At 39.3% G+C, this 22487-nt stretch overlaps 1 protein-coding gene across 10 annotated transcripts in view; it reads right to left on the bottom strand.

The window, feature by feature from the left end:
• Positions 1-22487, bottom strand: part of rapgef1b (Rap guanine nucleotide exchange factor (GEF) 1b) — a 90831-nt gene that overhangs the window by 46362 nt on the left and 21982 nt on the right. The window contains exon 2 of one of the 10 annotated variants that reach the window (XM_088940572.1): positions 14835-14941. The exons of the other annotated variants lie outside the window; for them this stretch is intronic. The gene's annotated coding sequence lies outside the window, so the exon portion shown is untranslated. The remainder of the gene's footprint in view (positions 1-14834; positions 14942-22487) is intronic. 10 annotated transcript variants of the gene reach the window in all.

The raw sequence follows: 22487 nt of genomic DNA, 5'->3' as shown, positions 1-22487 counted from the left end.
GGCTCCAAACCCTCCCGTTACTAAAGTGTTTTTTCTTTTTTTTCCTCACAAGCACAAACACTTTTTGACTTACTGTCCGCCAGGTTGCAAAACCCTGAAAATGTGTTTTCATAAGGATTTTACAGTTTTTATTTACTTATACAAAGTTGTCCTATTGCTTAATTTTGTGGTTCATACAATAAAAACAGCCAAATAAATTCAAAGAAGCAAGATTACCTTTAATTGGCATTACTAAAGAAATGTGCTTGACATAATTCAATGAAATTGAATTTTCAAAAAAGCAACAAAATCAAGAACACAGGCTCAGGAACACCTCTTCTATGTAATTATGCTTTAGTAATGCATTACATTCTAAAGTGGCAGTCTGGAACTGGTTTATGCTATAAATTAAACCACCAGACAAAGTAATGGTAACATTTGTCTGTATTTTTCAAATCTTTAAGTTTTTTCTGTCTGCTTTACTTCCAGTGCTCAGCTGTCACAGTTTTTCAAATTGCTGATTCACGGCAAAAAACGTGCAGTACTTTCTCAGACTTGCTGAGTCTAGCTCAATTAGTCAGTATTGCCAAACAGCCATCATCTGACTTATTCCAAGACTCATGACATTTGTATTTCCTCGGGTGTACAATCTTTGAAAATAAGCTCACGTCATAAAATTATACGGAAACATTCACTATTCCACCAATTCAAAGGAACCGTTAGAATTCACTTTTTCAACGGGCTGGATGACAACACTTAACTATGGACTGAATGGCTTCTAAGATTCGTAACCGAACAAAGAACTAGTATACTATTGCTGTAAAATTACACACATAAGATCATGTCAGTTGTTACAGACGTGAAACACTGACGACACAACAAGCTTGCTCAATAACATTTTAAAAGGAATTGACACAGAAGTCAGGTCTCTAGGTTTAGTTCATTCAACCTAGTACACATTAGTTAAGTGAATTCCCTAACTTACAAAGGGAGCCAAAATGTTTGGTCTGTACCTGCATGGGTCTATATTTCAAAACACAGGGGTGTCGCAGCTAGAAGTAATGTAACAACTCATGCTTTACAGGAGTTGTATTTATAAGATGACAGCAGGTAAAACAAACGTCCAAAATGAAAAGCAGGTAGTGTCAGCAATGACAGTTTAGAGACAATGTAACAATAACTGCTCCAAAGTGACAAATCTAATTTCTTCCTTCAGTTTTTCCATAGTCCCACATCTAACTCAAGCTGGCACAGATCTGAGTCATTCACAAGCATGGGGCTGCATCAATATCGAGATGTTTACCACTCCAAAAAGTATCCTGTTCCAGACAGGGGGGGCTGATATTTCACTGTACTACAGAGGGCTATATTCACATGCTAAAAAAAGTCTGGTGGCACTGAAAAACAAATCACCATCTAGCTTCATCCTAATGTCTTCCCAAAACCCTTTACAGGATGTTTTGGAAGATGCAACACTAGAAAATGACAAAGAGCAGTGTGTAATAGAATAACAACAGAATAAGTCATGAAGTACAATAAGCAAAATGAAATCTGTTCTGGTGGTTAAAATGCATTAGAATCTGAGATTTGTATGGAAAAGAGGATCTTGAGAAAAAAACATAAAAAGTAAAAATAACAATTTATAGAAAAACATGGACTTTCTAATGTGCAAGTTCACAGAGTAGGAGTTGTGAATAAGCCAAACAGCTGGTTTATCTAGTGTTCAGCACATATGATGTGATCACATGCTTGGAAGAGTTTCTCTGTGTCCAGCTCAACACACACACAAACACTTTTCTGACTGCAAATTGACATCTATTAAAATAAAAGTAATTTTATCCATTTTAGTTGTAGCCATAAATTGGTCAATTGGAAAGATATAAATCCTGATTACCTTTTGGATTAAATTGGAAGGTAAACCAGGTCTTCAAAAACGTGTGACTAATGCTGAAAATGTTATAGCAAATGGGGCAAGTCCAAACAAAGTTTACATTGTAATGCTATAAAAGCTTTTCTTTCTGTATATCATTATAAATGATAGGAATCTACAAATTATATAAACTAGCTGGGAAATAACTGATCCATTTTTATCCTTTCTCCCCTTTTCGTATGTATGTTTTGAGATGTTATGATTTTATCCATCTTTATTGTATGTACATTTGTAATTACCTCTATAATAACATTTTTTAAAAATCAGATTTTGTCATACAGATGCTACAACATGTTTTCAACTGTTCACCTCCGGCTCGGTAAATTTAAGATATCAGGTAAATTACATGCAGAAACAGTGTTGATTAAAAGAATATCACCAGTTACAGAGGGGTCTTCTATGACACTCCTTTTTAAAATGTAAAAAGGCCAATTTTTTTTATATATACAACATATATACTGTACCCACTCAATTGCTAATGGTCATTTTGCACTCATCTCCCAGTGATGACAGTAGTAACCACACGGGAAGAACGAGGACATACTGACAGGCTAATCCTACCCTCTCACTCATCAATCAATTGACAAGATCTGCAGCAACACACAGGAGGTTCAATACTGACAGAGGAGGGGTGCGGCCCTCAGTGACAACAAGGCAAGCTGGGAGCACCCGTGAAACCAAAGGCTGGCCAGTTCACTAAGAACTGGGAGAGCCCTGGCTGACCAATCCCAATCCTACCAACCTGAGGCAGCGAGTCAACAGCACGACACTGTTTGGGGAACCCCGTTCACCATCGATATGTCAGATATGACCAAAGCCTGCAGCCGAATTTCTCTAATGAGAGGTGTGAAATGATTAGGCTGGCTGCCATTTCAGGCAGCACAGTACTTGCTAAAGGGCACCAGCCCTCTGACTGGATAGGTATTGTCACTGAGGCACAAAAAGCCCCTCAAGAAACCACAATGGTTGATAAAGTCACTTGCTGATGTTTCCTTTAAATGCAAAGAACAACAGAGTAAAAATGAACGGCAGTATATCACTACAAATGACTCTGATATTATGAACATTGGCTCATGACATAAAGCAAGACAACTGCATCTACTTTTTGTCAAATCTGTTGCATTTACAAGTTCTAGCCAGGTCATGCCAGGTTGATGGCAAAGATACACCAAGAACAAAATGTCACCCTTTTCAGTAATCCAAAATACTGGGAGCTCATAATTCAGTTGAACGTGTCTGAAGAATATGCACCACTTCTTAATTTAGGACACCTTGGTGATTCACTTTAACAGACCTGGGCACAGCCAGCAACAAGCAATTACACGTGTTCACAACAACACACCGTATGCTGCACTGGTATGAATAATGAATGAGTAAGAAAACAAAAGTTAAAAATGAAATTCAAAGCAAAGAATCACTTAAAATCACTTTAATCCAGAAAAAAGAAAAGTTGTGTAGACTAGTGGCACAACTGATAAACATTAACAAACATTTAGATTAAAAATGACTTTTAGTACAACTACCCAAACACACATGATAAAATACGTGTGACTTTTTATTTGGGAGTGGGAGCTGGAACATTTGCATTGTTATGGGGAATTTTGAATTTCCATGTTTTTGATTTACATTTTCCAGGTATATATCTGCGGAGTTAAACGTGAATTGTACTCCACAACTGACTGAATGTCCTACCATTGGCATGAAGACTAGGAAAAACATACAAATGCCAAATGTCACTGGAGTTATCAGTATTATGCTGGGAATTTACACCCTGTGATGTCAATGATCACCTTTTCACTGCCTGATTATAACAAGTATTTATCTCCTGGGTATAGCTAAGAAGAAGGCCTGTTGACTCTCAGTTCACATTTGTTGTTGCACTCCATAAAAAAATAATTAAAACCGATGTGATTCTATTTTTAAATGGCGTCTGGAACAGGAGACTGTCATCACCAATAATGCTCCCCACCAATCACGTGTTCTCTTGCACAAGTTGTAGAAGTGGAATATTTCCAGCAGGCTGGAATCTAGACATTAGTTTATGAAGAGTGGGCGTGCAAACTCCTGATGCAATCTTATTTGAAGCCAAAACACAGGCTCTATTCACTAAGCCCACAGGATCTTTGTGACAGCTGCACTCATAACCAAGCTGCTAACACCTCTACTGCTCCATTCCCACAGCAATAGGGCTAGTTTATTATTAAACCTTGGAAATAACTAAAGGAAGGATGAGTTTACCCTCCTGCTCAACAGATGTTTCCAGATGTTCTAGCAGCAAGAAAAAAAGGAACAATCTTCTCTACCTTTCCACTCAAAACTGATACAACAAAGCTGGCATTATTTTTAGTAGTAAGAATACTTTATCACCACAGTAACACTGCAATATACAACATTCCTCTTATATTTGTAAAATAAGTTCATTTATTTTTAACTCCAAACCCTATATAAACTAAAAAGTCTTACAGCCCGCTGGAATCATAAAGACCAGCTTTTGGCAAAATTGGAAAAAAAAAGAAAATGTACTCATTGTGTAACAACTGAAGTAATTTCAGGCTATAAGCTTAATTAGTCACAGTAGGGCTTAACACACATCCTAAAGGGTACAAATTTAACTATAACTAAGTTCCTGCTACAGGGTGAAAATGCTACAGTATGCAAAACTGCTGTGCCGAAGGGACTATATGTCATTCTTTAAGTGACTGAAACCTCTCATGGAGAAGCTGTCTATTACTCCTATCGAAGTATAATAGCACATTTATTTAACTACAATGATCCTGACAGTAATCTGAGGCGGTCCTTTTAAACTACAAACAGCATAAATTGAGCAAAAAAATGTTTTTATACTTGAAATTATCCCCAGTAGCTAAACACCTTTGACTTTCAATGTTCACATGAAAACAAATTTCAGTACTGACAACAAAATTAAGGATTTCAAAATGAACTGTCCACATTTTGTTGCCTAGCTTCTTTTAAATTGAATTATTTCTTCTGCATTTGCATATTCTATATTTATTTGTTGAAGGGGAAGCATTCTGCACTCAGGCCTCTGCGACATGAGCATACATCCTCCTGATACTTCCTCCTGCTTAGCTTTGGGAAAATGATCCAGAGCTATTTACCCACACTGTGCCGAAAATAATACAGTAATGTAAAGCAGAAACACAAAGAACCTTTTTAATAGAAAATGCAACAACCGGGAAATTAATATATCTGCAAGCAGCAATCTTGCAATCTGACATGATTTGTTTTTGTTTTTTAATTGACCTTTAAGAGAGGTCAAAGGACATTTTTTAACATTTATGAACACCCATCCATTTTTTGACCGCTTTATCCAATACATACGGCTCTCTCTATATTCCATTATAAGCACTGCTTCTTCTGAACTCTGTAAGGAGATAAGATTTTGTGTTGCCTTTAGGAAATGTGGTCTATGTTCATCATGAGAAGAGATTATGAGTAAAATAATTTTCTGCTAGAGAACACGAAGGATCCCCCATTTATGTCCCTGAGTGACCACGCCACTATATGCACTCATTACTTAAGGATCAGATCAATTCAACTGAGGCTTTGCATGAAAAATACAGCACATTTTAAGCGCAAAACCAACATTCACTTTCAATGAGATGCCAGAGAATTTAGGAATCATTGTATAAATCACAAGAAAGGTTCAGATAACTACCGAAAGCTTGATGATCATTTTAATGCAAGAATAAGACTGGCTACTTCCAGAGCTATGGAGAAAAATGAAATGCATGTAGAGTAAGAAGAATGGGCTCCCTGTTTTGCATAATAGGAAAATCCCAGAAACACATATGTGCTACATAAAAGCATTTACAGTTTCATAAACAAAATATTGAGAACCAAGAATCGGTGAGGGGAAACTGCTTGTTCGTGTGTTGCGTCTACCAGTATCTATCTCATATCATATATTCAGATGTAAATCAGAAATTCCGACGTTTTCTGTATTTGTGGTATATCACATGACAAAAACAAAAAGGCCATCACCTTGCTGAGGCCTAACACTGAGGGGTAACACTGGCTTAGGCAGGGACAGCATTTAAGATAAATTCACAGTGGCAACTTGAGAACTTAACTTGCAATAAATTCACTCCAGAAACCGCATCTACAGTGCACTGACATTTAAAAATAACTCAAGATGGGTGGTGCAGACATGTTTCAAATGAGTCTATAATGTAGATCTCATAGGCTTGGCACAGGTAGGATTACTTAGCCTGCCAATCTGAATTATCTATGGTATACTAGATAATTCAATATCTACCTATTCAGTACCCTCATATCTTAGATGTCACTGCTCGAGCCTAATCCTGAGACACAGTGGTTACATCGGCTGTGACCCTGTCTATGACCCTGCTGTCTGTGTAAAGCTGTGGAGTGCTGTCAATGATTTTAGTGATGGTTTGCCAGACTTAACATCTAATAGTTAAATGTTAAGGGCAAAGAGCTGAAGGTTAAATGTGATCACAGTTTCGGGCCTCAAATCAGAGGGCAAGTTTCTTCAAGCTCCTATTAATTTGCACTGCGGATGCCATGGAAATTGGTACAAGCATGATAGAATGTGCAGTTTGTTGTGAAAAGTCCCTGCTCAGCACTGTAGCTTCACAGAGGGACATTTAATGAGCTGTGCACTTCCACGTCTGAAAACTGTCTACAAATGCTCATCCCAATAGAATCACAGGCACCTTTTCCTCCAATTTTAAAGAAGATGCTAAAGGACTGTTTGCAAATCTATGCCAACACACTAAGCACCATAAGAGCTGAAGAAGGTATTAATTAAAGCACAGATGCATCATAAGTCAAATAACCCATCACCTTTACTTGAATGAAATCAATTAAAAGAAAATCACCTAATTATTGATTACTTCATTTATTCTAAAACCAGCAGAAAAAACAAGTCATGTTTAAAACATTTTGGTTCTACAGGTGCTGCAAATCCTAAATAAATTCAGATGATGTGGGAGCTGTTAAGGGTTTTCTCAGAGTGTGTGCTTTGTCACGCTTTTTTGAGAAGTAGAGTCAAGCTCAAAAATGGTTTTCTGACAAAGGCCTGTGGTTCTTAATGTACATATACATCCCAAGCCCAACCTGTGACTATATCTTTCTGAAATCAAAGTTTCAGTCAGCTGTTAAAGGCAGAAACATCTGAAAACCCGAAACTACAAACCACTGTGGCACTATAATGTTGCTGCATAAACACAAAGTTCTTAACAGAAACAACAGCAGCTAAATAATGCATTATGCATTCACCATCATGTACAACATCTGATGCAATCTCCTTTTACAATACCTAGGACATTTTTTTTCCTCTGCCGATTCCATGTTATTTTCACAGGTCATTCTGTCAAGACAATATTCCTCTTGTCCCCCCCCCGCCCCTCCCCTTTAAGCACAAATAAACCCAGTTTCCCTACAGTGGGAATGTTAATTCCACTCCACTGAAAGACAAAGGCAGCTCATCCCAGAGATACCGACAGACCGAGCCACACGGAAGCCTGGAGGCAGTGCAAGAGTTGGCTACAATCAGCTCTGCCCAGCGCTATGGAAACTGCCTGCTAGGGGCAATCAGACTGGGCTGCTGGGTTTCTTCCAGTAGCAGAGGGAAAAGGAATCTGAAACACACGTCGTCGAATCAAAGAAATTACATTTTACATAGTTCATTCTCCTTAAGTATCACAGGTTCATTTAAGGTTTCTTCTGAACTACAAAATGTGCCTCCGTTTTGGTAATTCTGAAAATCCTAATGTTTAATGGAAAAACAAAATGATGGCATTTCATTTCTCTTTTCCCTTGCTAATGCTGCCCATTGCCAAATTGCCAGAAATGCAATTCCAACGACATTTACTGTTAGTTTGCTATGAAGAATAAAGCTTTAAATAGCTACCCACTTCTTATTTGAACTCTTAGACTTTAAGGTATTAAGAGCTAAATCAAGTCAGAAACAAATATCAGTGCTGTTAGGCTGGTGTGTTTTATTTCACTTATATGTATAAATACAAATGAAATTTCTCTCTTTTATACATGTCCATAAATTGTGATTCTCTAGCACAAAGGACCATAGTACTAAGAACCACAGCTTTTTCCCAGGCCGTTGAATATTCAATCTTGTGGTATCAAAGATAAAGCTGCCAGATTTTTAAGTATTTTAATAAAATTGATTTACCGATGGCAACATACTTAACACCACTGCAATCAGCTTCAAAACGGTATGGTTCTTCAAAGAGATGGCGATAACCAATGAACCTCGCATACACACACATCACCATTGACTACTTCATATGTGATATGAGGTGTTGTATATTGGACTCCTGACTCAGACACTGGTCTCAAAGGAGCAGCAGCACAAACACTCTTCCCATTCACTGTCTGCTTGTGGAAGACAGGTGTTATCATAATGATTATTTACACTGGGCCTCTATTGAGACTGAAGAGGAAATGGATTTAAGTTATTCCCCAAAGCACTGTTGTTATTTCCTTACAGGTGTCAACTATACAGTACCTCACTTTAAGACTTTATATATACACCACATGAGTGTGAGTATATATGTAAACAAAATTGGAAAAATTGTATGGATACAAAGACACAGCGATTCCACATGTGGTGGGTCTATAAGAGAAAAAAAAACTAATAACAATGACATGTAGAAAAAAAACAATTCCTATAAACTGACAGATGAAGTTATAACTTTGGAAGCTATTTATTGTGCCGTATAACAAGTTAATTGTTCAAAGGTCCTCGTGGAAAGCAGCCTGCATTTTGAAGCAAAATGAACTGCCCATTTGGTCCGCTGCTCTCAGAATAAAAGCTTACCTTGTAATTACCAAGTACCAGAAGCCAAGGACTGCCAAAACCATTAGAAACTTTCTAGCATTATGCAGCATTTGCAGATAAACTGGCTGCCTTTTCTCCTGCTGGGCGTTTGCAGCAAGCACTTCATGAAATTCCCAAAAAATCAAACCAAAGACAGCAAGGAGCTAATGAGCTATTTTGTTGTGCTCCAGAAAAAAGGGGTCTGGGCTCTGCCAAGACAAACTAAGTACAGAGAACCCGGAGCTGGTCCTGGAAGATAAATTCCTTCTGAGCCTTTTAATACATGGCTCTGGCCTTCTGAAGCAAAACTACGAATTTGTGAACAGAGAGGCAAAAGGCCTCAGACTACAGAGTTATTTAGAGGCACGTTTCTCAACCCCCTCTACGGACCAGCATAGATTCCTGCAGTAATGCTGACCACTCCCTGCTGTGACCTTAAGTAGCATTCCCAAATCAATTGTATTCTTGCTGTTTTTTAGCCTACAAGGTCCTCAAATGATGAAGACTTTAGAGAACTGATCCCATGTACAAAAAAAGAGAACTATTGGCTCGACCACTAAAAGCTCCCAAGACTTTTGAATGTGAAATCTGGAAGAAGATCCTGTGTATGAGCTTATAGGCCTACAACAGAATCTTACTCAGGACACAGCTCAAGAGCTCTACTAGAGTGATTCCAACAGGGAGCTGTAGACAATGATCTTGCACCTCATCTTTCGGGCAGGTTGGAAGTCAGGTATTTTTTCTCCAGCTTTAGTCAGAACCAGAGTTCTACATCTGATGCTTTGCTCTGCTGTTTCCACTGCGGGGTAGCAGGGACTAAATCACAAAGGCAACTAATGAATGTTTCAGTATGCAGCGTGCATCTCTCCTGTTTCCGCTCAGAAATGGTAGCAGGGGCCCAGGATGGTTGACTGATACTGTACTGTGCAGCTGATTCAGATGCACTTAATTCTCTCAGATCTTAGCGCTGCATTTCAATACTCCGTTTGAGAGTTTGTTTGGTACTTCCCTTAAAAAAGTTTCTTGACTTCTTTAACCTTCTCTTAGTTGTCTTAGGTCCGAGGTACATTTGGCTCCGTCTGATATTCTACATGACTCAAACTGGGCCCTGTGATCTTTTTATTAATATTTCCTCAAGGTCAAATGCTAAAACTATAATTATAATTTCTATACTGATGATAACCCTATGTCAACACCTGAAGCCAAGGTAGTGATTTTTTATACAAAAGACTGGGTGATAATTTTAATTGTGTTACTGCTATTACCTTGTCAGTTGCCAGCACTATGCTTGCGTTTCATCCCAAAATGAAGAATTTGGGGTCGATCTTCAATCCCGGATTGACTTTTGAACTTCATAATTATAACGTAAAGCTTTTCTACGTGTTAGAAAATTTTCGTCCTGGCAAAATATTCAACCTTAAAATATTTTTTCTGCTTCAAAATACATTACAGCGCAAAAACAATGTCTCTCCATTATTTAAATGCCCTACTTGCAGACGTCTCTACAAATACACTCAAGTTATGATGCCAGAATTCAGCAACTAACATTCTGACTAGATCACACAGAAGTGATCCCCTCACATCTGTCTTAAAGTCACTGCACTGGTGTGCTGTCAAGTTTCAAATGGATTTTGAAATCCTTCTCCTTACGTTTAATGCTCTGCATGATATGGCTCCTCAGTGTCTAGCCAGAATCTTAGGGCAACTCTTCACATGACCTTTGCTCAGCTGATTCTGGTTAACTAAGTGTTCTCACTGTTCATCTACACTCTTTGGGTGACTGTTATAGTGATGCCACACATCACAACTATACTCAGCCACATTGGGTGCTTTAAAATTGACCCTATACACTTAATTACAAAAAAACCTTTCAGAAATATAACTCCCATTGCTGCTTTGTTTTCTTGTCTTTGAAATGTTCTTTATGTTCTCAGAAAACAGTTTTTCAAGTAGATTTTAGACCACCATAAAACTAACGCTTTTCAAAAAGTGCTACAAAAAATAAAGATTATTCGCATCTGCTGGCAATTCCAAACAGAGGTGGTATAAAAACAAAACAAAATAAAAAGATTTCAAACCTAAAGAAGCAACTCTGGAGAATAACACTATTTAGATTAAATATCTACAATTACAATGACTTTTGCTTCAACATTTCTGAATTTGTATGACTGATTTTCTGAGAATTTGAAATGTGAATAGACACCAGATCTTATCTAGATGCTTACTGGGAATTTTTAACAGCACAGAGATATTTGTTTTCTACTTATCAGCTAGCCCTTCTATCAAAACCGCCAGTCTAACCTAACCCGATTCAGCCGCTCAAAGGATCATAAGGATTCAAACTTTTTTTCCGTCAATTGCTTCTGGCAATAAATGTTTCGGAATCAGTTATTTAAGGCAAGATTAAAATGGTAGAGCTGTCTAGAAAAACATTTTGACACTTCTTTACATTTATCTCAGACTGCAGGCAAGAAAACGTCAGCAAAAGCAACGGAGAACTAGACCAAATAGCAAAAGAAACCTCAAATGCAGAACACAGAAAAAAAGAAAACACAGTTAGGGACTCAAAACACTGAAATCACGGGTTAAATGGAAATCAAACAAAATGTATTTTGCGAACATATTTTGAAGGGCTTAGAATAGGACATGTCAGTGGATATTTAGTAACCTGCATCCATTTTTTAATTCCTCAGTTCCCATCCCACAATTACTTCTTTTCATTGAATCAAAGCCACTGATTCTAAGCCACACTTCCTTCTCAATTGTATCCTGATGTTTGCAAGCTCACAGCTGGGGAGGCTGTTGTTGCCTGCTGCCATGGATACAAAATGATGTCACCTTTGCAGCTTGAAATCTATGCAGCTGGTGGTGAGTGCAGGGTGGTGCTTCAGCCTGCAAAACTAGTTAGAAACAGCAAAAAAAAAATGTATACAATTTCTTGATAAGATGGATGTTTCAAGCTGGATGGAGCAGAGTATGGCTCTTGTACCCTGTAGACAGTTTTTGAATTTGATTTTTTAGTGCTGCAGATTTCCCTGGTGCATTATCACGACTGAAGATGTGTTTTTTAAGTTTCAAAACAGTTCAGCACATCTTCACTTCACTTCTTGGCCCGGGTGCTCTAGAAAAGCCAGTCTTTTTTCAGTCTGAGAATAGGAAGTATGAATCGAAAGTCAAAACACCATAATAGGCATAGAGGTAAGAAAACAACAGAACAATCAGACCCACAGCTTATCACGAGACTTTAAAATTTGGTTACACTTGTTATTTTTTATTTGCAAGGAGACTCTTCTTTGTGCCTTAAACATAGATCTTTGTGCCTTAAAGATACAATATTTCTTGCAGAGTACCTGGACTGATGCATCACAGACATGTAATGAACAGTGTATCCCTTTATCTTATGCACAGCATGATGTAAGTGCCTGCAAAGTAATTAATTATAAAAGACTAATACTACTAATGTGCTACGGACATAATAGGCAGTTTAATTTTAGTTACACCTTCCACACATCAATAGGACATGCTGTACTAGGACTGCAAACTCATTACTAGGTCTGAGAGAGCCCAAAGCACTTTAATGATTCTCTTCCTGAGTTTCAGGCTTTGTTCTGACCAGAATATAGACAAGTGCCCGGGTGCAGCATGGAATTATAGATGTTGCATAGGTAATTGTTGTTTCAGCTCTGAGCAAATTAACCAGAGAATGGGGGAGGATAGTGCTGCAAAATTCAGCTTCTCATATGTTGTACATTTTGTTGGGAAACAGACACCAAAGAGATCAGAAAATAGTGATGAAAATGTGTTTTCTGGGAATAAATAGATTAATTTTAATATATTGCTATTATATTATGAATAAAGATAAGAGACTACATCCAAATCCCAATCTTCCCTTTATTGTATCTAATGTCTTTCCATGTGAGAATATGTAGTTTTTTTACACAACAAATTCCAGTATTATCTGATGACACTTGTTAAAACCATGCCTTTTTCTTACCACACTTGCACAACATTTTTTAAAACATCAGAGGAAATCTTTAAGAGAAGTTCATTAAATAACATGTAGCTTACTTTTTATGAGAAAAAAAAAACAAACTGACTGGATTACAAGTGATGTTACACGTTTTCAATTACTAGATTGCATACTGCAAGGCACAAAAAAAAATCTGAAGGAGTGGATATTGTTTACTGTAAATACTGATTCAACCTTATCTGTCAAAAAATCAATTACACAAGGTATCACTAACATTCATTTGATTCATCCTTCATGTCCAACGTCACATATACGTTTTTTCTACACAGTTCTCAAATGCCTATGTGCTTGAAAAGTTCCCCTATGAAGATACTGATCTGATTAGTAACTCATTGCTCTCCCCCTCCCACACAAGTCATTTCACTGGAAAAAAAGACAAGACATCACCTCTAATCTTATTCAGCTATATGCTGAGTATATGCAGAAAACAGCTTCTCTAAACTTTTTCAACCATACCAATGAGAATAAAATGCAGGTTAGTTTGTGCCTACAATACAGCATATTTGGGGTATTAGGATGGGTCAGTACCTGGATGGGAGACCTCCAGGGAAAAACTAAGGTTGCTGCTGGAAGAGGTGTTAGTGGGGCCAGCAGGGGGCGCTCCATGTGGGTCCTAATGCCCCAGTATAGTGACGGGGACACTATACTGTAAACAGGCGCCGTCCTTCGGATGAGACGTAAAACCGAGGTCCTGACTCTCTGTGGTCATTAAAAATCCCAGGGCGTTTCTCGAAAGAGTAGGGGTGTAACCCCGGCGTCCTGGCCAAATTTCCCATTGGCCTTTACCAATCATGGCCTCCTAATAATCCCCCTCTATGAATTGGCTTCATCACTCTGTTCTCCTCCCCACTGACAGTTGATGTGTGGGGAGCGTTCTGGCGCACTATGGCTGCCGTCGCATCATCCAGGTGGATGCTGCACATTGGTGGTGGTGGAGGGGAGTCCCCATTACCTGTAAAGCGCTTTGAGTGGAGTGTCCAGAAAAGCGCTATGTAAGTGTAAGCAATTATTATATTATTAATTATATTTGAACTTCCAGAAAGCCTTTCATACCACTCTGAAAACAAAAGGTTGTTTTTATGTAAACCTGAACCTGCAGATTCCTCCAACCTGCCCATGTTTGAGCCACTTGTCTTTTAGCAACAGCCTCATCCCCGAGGTTCAGGATGAAACGGGTGAGAGGCATTTCCTCATCAACAGTACTGAGAGAGCCCTAACTGATTAATGATAGGGATTCCTATCACAGTCAGCTAGTAACATTAATAATAATAATAATAATAACATCACTTTATTAACCTTATACAATTACCCAGGCTCGAACCCGTAACACCTCATCACAGAGCTCATCCTATGCTGAGCCACTCTGGAGCCCACTCCGGATTCTTAAAACGTAATATGTGAGAATCCAAGATCATACCCGCTAACAACTTAATGTACAAAAAATGCACATGTAGAAACCAGAGTGTGATTATTGCTGGAGTAAAACATGCCGCATACCTGACTAGGGGCCACTGCTCTGATTCTTACTAATGATCTAAACTATGGTATTGTTAGAAAACATGTCAAGTCTGCCGGTGACAGAAAAACAGAGGGAGCAACAAACACGTTTGTAGAAACAGCAACAAAAGACTTATAAAAAGACAGATACCAGAGTGGAAAGGCACTTACCAAAGTAAACTAAAGGCAAAGCATCACATACAGGTACAATGAGTATTTTTAACACAAGATGAGGAATAGATTTTGAAGAATCAACAAGGTGATCTTATCAATGTCCTCATTGCAATAACGTGGTGATAAAAACCAATAAGGCAGTACAGTATTTACAGTACAGAGTTAACTCAGGATTTACTGTGAAACTGGGACAAGTTGAAACTAAGAGGATGTTCACTTAGGCATTAAAAACAGGAGACACTACTTTACTCAAAGAGTCAAGAGGGGTATGTCAGGAGCTACCCAGCCCTAATGTTGAAGCAAATTCAACAGGATCTGTCAAAGGAAGGAAGGGTAAGATTCTAGGATCAATAAACAAACAAACAAGGCACTCAGACTGGACAGCTCTCATTTCTAACCTTTCTGTTCTGTTCCCAAGTTTTTGTCAGGAGAGAGCGTTCTCAGCACCTCACCTCCTGCAGCCCTCTGAGGTGTCAGAGTACATCAAAGAAGAGAATGTGAACTTCTGATTGAAAAAGAAAAAAAAAACAGGAGACAGCAGAGAGAACAAAGTGATGTTGATGCTTCAGAAAGCTATTAAATTTCCTGCCAACTACATGAAATGAAAAGCAAAAGACGTCTTCTGTTTTTGACTCAAAGAGAAATGAGTTCTAAGACCTAAGAGCAGAGCTGTCAGTGAGGTGGGTGAGTCACGTTCCTGCTTCTCTCCTGAAAAAGCATGGGAGCTGAACTATTTAAAAATATGTTGATTCTATTCTTCAATAACTTGTATCAAGGAATTTGAGATACCAGGGGGCTTTATACATTTCAAAACCTTTTTGATTTACCTACAGAAACTCCCCTTCTGTAGACAAATGTCAAGATGACCCCACAGAATCTGCTAGTGGGAATCAGCCACCTCCCACTGGTGTTACACACCCTAGAAAAAGGCCAGTTTACAGGGATGACTTTATACAGCCTATTATTACAGTGTAGCCAAAGACTATACCATTGTAAAAAAAAACTTGGCAAACTACACGAGATGTATTCCGGTTGAAAAAAGAGCTGGCAAGATAATTTTAAGAAATAGGCCAAGATGTAGGAGATTGCAGCTGTAGTGTCATCATTTCGACAGACTATAGCTGAATGTGTGAAGAGCTAATTAAAATCGCAAATGAAACTTTCTCCTAGTTGCCAAGCTAGCCAAGCTGTGTGGGGAAACAGACAGAAAACAGAAAGTCAAAACAAATACATGACTCTGGGCATCTCTTTTTTCCCCTCTCCACAATAATCCATGATATAAAGTGTGTTCCCCACAAACAAAGCCCTCATGTGCACATAGGAAAAGCACAGGCAGATACTCAGCTGAAATGATTTTAAACGAAACAGCTCATGGGCCACAAACTTAAAGTGTATAGTCTTCGCACCTTAAAACCAGCTATACACAGCATTCTTAAAAATAGCACTGCAACACACTGTGGTGATAAATGGGGCAGACTGCATTGCGTAACATGTTACCATACCCAAAAACATGCTGTGTATTCTGCATTCAATCAGGGAGAGGATGTTGGCTCTAAAAAAACACAACAAATAACAAAAAACACAACAGAACACCATTTAAAAACATTGTGGATATCTCTTAGTTGCCACACGGCCACAAATGATATCGAAACATCTTGACACATTGTTACTGTACACAGCTGCTGCACTTGTCTGGTTTTATAATGAAGAGGTAAGAGCTCAAGAGATTCATTTGACAAGAAGAAACTTGATGGCACACTCAAATTTACCTAGATTTACTTTTAAGGAAGCCTCATCACAAACAGCTGGCTCTTTTTTACTGAAGGCCTGCACTAAATCGCTAGATGAATACTCTGCATTTGAGGTCTGAGAATAGTTTTTGAAAACTTGAACGTGTTTTTTAAAAAAGGAAGACGTTAAAGATGCTAAGTTGAGCTGTCTTGAGGTAAAAGAAGAAACGGGTTGAAACTGCGGGTATTTTGCAGAAGTAGAAGATTGTGACATTCCGCCGTGTGCTGGCTCTGCGCTCTCAGGCCTGTTACGACACACTGCTCGGCCTGTATGACAGCGCTGCGTCCGGGCACACTTTCCCAGCCCGGCCAGAAAAGAAAACGTGCCGGCGGACAGGGGTGGGGACGGGGGGAAGAATTCGGGATATTTCCTTCTCTGCCGCATGGGTGGGGGAAGACGTTGAAAACAAAAATGTGAGAACCTCTTGCCTTCCTTTCAGCTCTGAAGGGCGATAAAACAATGAGCACCGCTGAGCAGGAGAGGTGCGGAGGAAATGGTCACCAAGGGAGCCGCGCCCTCCTCGGGGGTCCTGGAGTCCCGAGTGCTAGGCACCGGCCCCTTCGTGCCGTCCAGGGCTCGGGGCTGGTCCTGTGCCGCTGCCTCTCAGGAAACCGGCCCTGCCCTAGGCGAGGCCTGCTCAGTCCCACGGGAAACTCCGAGCTACGGACCAAACACTTTCCTTTCATTTTATTTTAACTTGGCCAAGGGAGGAGGGGGGGGGAAATAGATCCTTTACAATAATTTATTGTGCACTCAGCACTTCACAGGGAGCGGGCTGGTGATGGTAAGATTCTATATCGGCCTTTGATCAGCTACAAAAAGGAGCTTTATACTTGCTTTTCAGCCAAGTGACCTTGTCAACTGCTACCTACTACTTTTCAACAGGGATCTCCAACCCTTGTGCTGAACAGCCCCATTTCAGCAGGTTTTGTTGGTCACCATTATATCATCAGCTTCTATAAACTGTTGAATTGAACATTTGCGGAAAATATCAGGGGTGATTATTTAGATTAAGTCATTTGTAGATCATTTAGTATTGGAATCGAAGCCCACAGGGACCAGAGCTTTTTTAATTGAACAAATGACTTGTTTGCTTCATCTTCATCAATCTTTAACAACATGTGCCCTAAAAGACAAAATTGGGGATCTCCAAAACCAGGGTTAGAGTCCCCTACTTTTCAACGTTTTAAACCGGAAATTTCCAGGACTCATTTCTCTCAGAAACGGCAATCACACATTACTTCTGAATCTATTATTATGTCACTATGTTAACACAGGCCCTTGAAATCACTTTTCAGTCGAGTCTGTTTTGTGAAAAACCTTTGCCTGAACAAGGCCTATTAAGAACATGAAAAGCAATCTGCATTTGAAACAACTTCTGACAACAGAACAGGTGTGCTTTGCACATAATAAACGAAGAATTTGACTTCAGGTCACTCAACAGATGATGGAATCTGATATTTTTGTGTGGAAATCTCAAGGACTTTAGTGACACCTGTTTCCTGTAATGGGTTCTACAATGGAAATCTTCACCAGGTCTTGTAACATAAGATTCTTGTAAACTAACATAAAAAAGGCTAAATATACAAGAGCGATCTTTTCAAATCCAGATTGTACTTTGATGGAACTGTGATGGTATACACAGTATTTTAAAAAAATCAGGTGACACTCCCCAAGGGGGGGACATGTAAATTAATTCCTAATTGATGGAAGCTTTTGATAGATTTACAATTACACCAGGCACAAAGTGCTTATTGTATAGGACATTAACAGTACTAGAATCCCTTCTCTGGGCTAAATGCCCCATGCGTCACCAGATCACTGGAATGGAACAGCTCTGAATTTCATTGGTGTTTCAGAGAAGAAAAAAGAAAGGTAAAAAAGCACACCCTTAACAGTTTCTGAAGAAGACAGACGTGTTTCCAAGCAGTCAATCCTTAATGAAAGTCCCTGTTGGAGTTTCTTTCTTAAAACAGCTCAGCAAGTGGGGCACACATTTCTTCTGAAACCAAGAGCTTGCAGGGGTGGGAAATTCCAGCACAAGATCAGAAGAGCGATAGCCTGCCAAAAATTCAGGTAGGTAAGTAGAGATGCATGGCAAAATACACATGGGATTGTTTGTAATATAGATCAAAGCAAACAAATGCCAAAATACGAGCAAAATGAAATGAATGTCACTTTGCGTTTTGTATTGCACAGACACACATAATGGATGACATCCCCTGAACTGTGCACTGTCAAAACCTTTTACCCTTACAATCCTATCACTTCTTGAAAGTGCCCAAAGAACACAACCCCCCCTGTCCTGATGCGGAACACGTTAGCAGAACCCGAAACATTCTGATACCGGAGGAGAAAAAAGGAAGCAAGTATTTAAACCAGCATCTTGAGTAGCAAAGAATAGCCTAAGAAATGAATAGAAACTGCTCAGACAAGCATAAAACGTGAAATAAAAATGAGGAAACAATTCTTGTGTGTTCAAAGGAATAAGAGTGCCAGATGAAGTCCACAAAACAACACTAGTTGTTCACTGATTTAAGGATAGAAAACATATTTAGAGTATCTTTCCCATTCTTGGCAGAAATAGTTTCTCTGTACATGCGTGATGTACTTAGTTCACCTCATACGTTATTTTTAAAAGGCATCAGTCATCCCACTGACAAAAAAAATGATGATATCCTTACTTTAACCCCTCATCAGCTTTTGTTTTAGAACTGGGTTCAAATAAGAGTGCATGGAGTTCAGCAGTCTCATTATGGCTGCAGAGATATCGAGTCTGCATTTCAACTAGAATGGCCTTCGAGGAAGTTAGTGCTTCAAACGCAGTTCCAAAAAGACTATCCCCAAACCTTTCAGCTGCACACTTAAATCCAGCTGCTTGCTTGGCAGCTCATAGTAGGGCCCAGGAAACTGAGCAAGAAAAAAAGATGCCACATAAGAACTTAAAATCACATAAAATCACACATAAAGAATAAAATAAAACCGACACGCATACTTGCATGCAAATACAACTTTCTCATCCCAAAACAATCAAGGCTGTGCTCTCCATTCCCAGGACACAATTTAGTGCAGACAGGCAACAGCATATTCCCACCTCTCAACACTTCATCTATAAAAGGCATTGACTCTTCAAAAGTAGCCAAGCATGGAAAAATCTCTCCCGTTGGACAGCAATTTGATTTGCTGCAGGACTGTCTTACACCATCCGAAGACGAACAGAAAGGCTTGTGTGAAAGTTACAGTATACAGAGTCCTACTCAACCTCAGTCTATTCAGATCTATTTGAAAGCACAAGCAAGATAAATATGCAGCACCTGGTACACAGCAATACGTATAGTTCTGCTCCTTACATTTACAGCTCTTTGTGCTAGCACATACTGTTATTTTCATTTTGACTAGTGTTCCTTAAGATAACCAACTCAAGTTGTGATTTCATTAAAAGTTGAGTTTCTCAGCGTTTGAAATTTGAGTTGAGTTAAATTTGCCACAATTAGATGAGTAAGAAGATGCATGAACAGCACATTAAACAGGAACAAAGAAAGATATGACAATTCCCCACTTGCGTATTGAAGGTCACCCGACTCCTATTAGTATGATCAAAGCCGGCGTGTCAGAGAGAGAGAAGTTGCCTTTAGCATTAAAACTAAGTAAACTAGATCTTAATAATAATTAATTGTATTTATATAGGCTTGAGCAGCATGAGTATTTGTGTGAGTTTCTGGGTGCTACGGTTTCCTCCCACAGTCCAAAAACATGCTGGTGGGTTAATTGTCTTCTTAGAAAATTGGCCTAGGTGTATGTCCTGCAATGGACTGGTGTCCTGTCCAGGGCATACCCTGCCTTGTGCCTACTGCAACACAGTGATTGACTGAGACACACTGGTTCAGAGAACGCCACCTACAAAGTCCACCAGCATCTCTTACATAAGGTGATTTTCCCTGGAGTGCTCCCACCCCAGTACTGACCCAGACCAGCCTTCATAGCTTCCGACACCTGAGAAAGTCCGGTTTTAGAAGGGGGCAGGACTGGAGTCCACTGTGCCTACTCCTGGGAGTGGAGGAACACAGGAACATGACATTTGCAAATGAGAGGAGGAGACAATTCCATCCTCTATGAACATCCCACTGCAGTCTATCCTGAGGCTAGCTGGGTCTATGCCTCAACACTGCCTGTACTACGTTCATGTTTAGGGAGATCATACTAAAAGCTTCGTGTTTTAAATTAAAAGCTTAAAGTTATTCTTTCATCTGCATTTTTATTTACCCACTGCGTGGTTGTGTTTTGTGCCCATTTGGAAAAACGTAGTTAAATCCACAGACTTGATGTATTTTTTTGTGTATCAGCATATGAAGACCTGCAAATCATAAAAAAGACAAGCTGCAATGCAATGGGAGCCCTGCTTCAATCTCTGCACTCGCAACCGGGAAGAAATAATATAAAAAGAAAAAGAAGGCCACAAACCCCAGCAAGAAAAACACCTGGGAGAGACCTAAGGTTTTGTACAAAAGCTATTTGTTTGCCTCGGCAAAAACATTTATGGAATTTGGAATCAATAGCACCATTCTGTTCTGTAAAGTGCAACAAATGTGTCAGTGGATTCTTAAAACCGCCTCAGGGAGGAAAATGTTTCTCAGTCTTGTGTAGGGGTAATATGCAGCACTGCCTTTTTCCTCTGATGGGGTGTTAATTTCGTATTGTATTTGAAATAAGGCTTAGTTTTCAAGTTCCTACAGGTATTCACTAGCAAAAAAAAAACTATACTAAAGAGCTATATTATACCATACAGGGGCAAGGCTAGAAAAGGGAATATACAGTTCTAAAAAATTCTCAAAGTGAGAATTTCTCAAAGTCTGAATGTAATTTGCTCTTTCCCATCCTAGATGTTACTCTGTTACAATTTTTCAAACTCCCCAGCCCCTCTTCCTGATCAAAAAGAACACAAACCCTGTTAAAATCGAAAAATGTACAGGTGGAGGAATGCACTTCGCAGCCTCTTGCTGCAGTTTTGATCCTATTTTTCCCCACACGTAACACTTCATCCACCAAATATAGAGTCAAGGGTCAGTTTCGTAACCTGTTGTGAATTTAGCACATTAAGTTATCAACCGCAGTGCCTTTTGCTTCATTGGGAGAGCTACTATAATGGAAGGACAAAGGAAAGAGCATGCTCAGGTTTCTAAATTTGTCATGCGCCAGTCTTTTCCTAGATCACGTGTGCTCAACAGCTGAGATCCCTGTTCTTGTTTTACTGATAAGGCTCCCATGCACTCAAGTTCAATTTTCCATGAAAGCCCATTTCCGTCGGCTTCCATCCCCGAGGATGGCTTGCTGTTTCTGAAATGCCGAGAGATAAGGATAACTCAACACAGGGGCTGACTGCCAAAAGGCGAAGAAATGTTCCTTTCTTTTCTGGATGGTGGCAAAAAATCGGGGATGCTTTCTCTTGTGTCAGCTAGGAAAAGAACAGTACTTTGCAGCTCTATGCAGTGCCACACATACCTGCAGGATGTACTGGTCTTTTTCCATGCTTCCTTTGTATACGGTGTTCTTTCTAAAGCAGGGGACTCCAGCCCTGATCCTGGAGATCAGGGAGATCAGTCCAGTTAGTCACCTATTTCTAAACATTGCAAACACTTGTGTGATATTGATTAATTAAGCCAGGGGTCTGTTCAATTAACAGAACTCCAATCCTTAGAGACTGAAGGGTTTTGGTCCCATGTGATCTCTAAATTACTTAAACAAATCACCTGCTTAATTGGTCACAGTGAAATTGTTCTAGGTCTTCAGAAATAGGTGATTTAGTAGTGACCTATAAAACCCAGCCTGAAGAGCTCTTCTGCTCTAAGAAATGTCACACAATTTTACGTGCAGAGTAATACCCTAGTTAATAGAAATTGAACTGTCTGATGTTCTTTTCCAAACTGACTTCCATCTGTACTCATTCACACAACAGGGCAATTTATTGAAGCAGTCTGAATGAAATCCTTTTGCACAAGGGTACAACAGAAGTGCCCTACTTAGGATCTGAACCCCTACCTTCCAGTTACAAGTCTGGAGACTTAACCACTACACTGCATTGCTGTCTGTTGTTACTGAAGAGGATAAAATCATACATCACCTCTGTACAAATGTCCTCTTTTCCTTCAGCAATAAATCTATATTGGTGTGCCAATTCTTACACATGTCAAAATGAAGGCAGAATTAACCATGGATCTTATGGAATCTAACATGTATTTCTGAGTATATTTAAACAAAGTTTG

The sequence above is a fragment of the Atractosteus spatula genome, chromosome 23 (genome assembly GCF_055471065.1).
Source record: "Atractosteus spatula isolate fAtrSpa1 chromosome 23, fAtrSpa1.hap1, whole genome shotgun sequence".
Taxonomy (NCBI): Eukaryota; Metazoa; Chordata; class Actinopteri; order Semionotiformes; family Lepisosteidae; genus Atractosteus; species Atractosteus spatula.
Note: the sequence above shows the minus strand (reverse complement) of the source record. Positions and strands in the feature narration are given on the sequence as shown.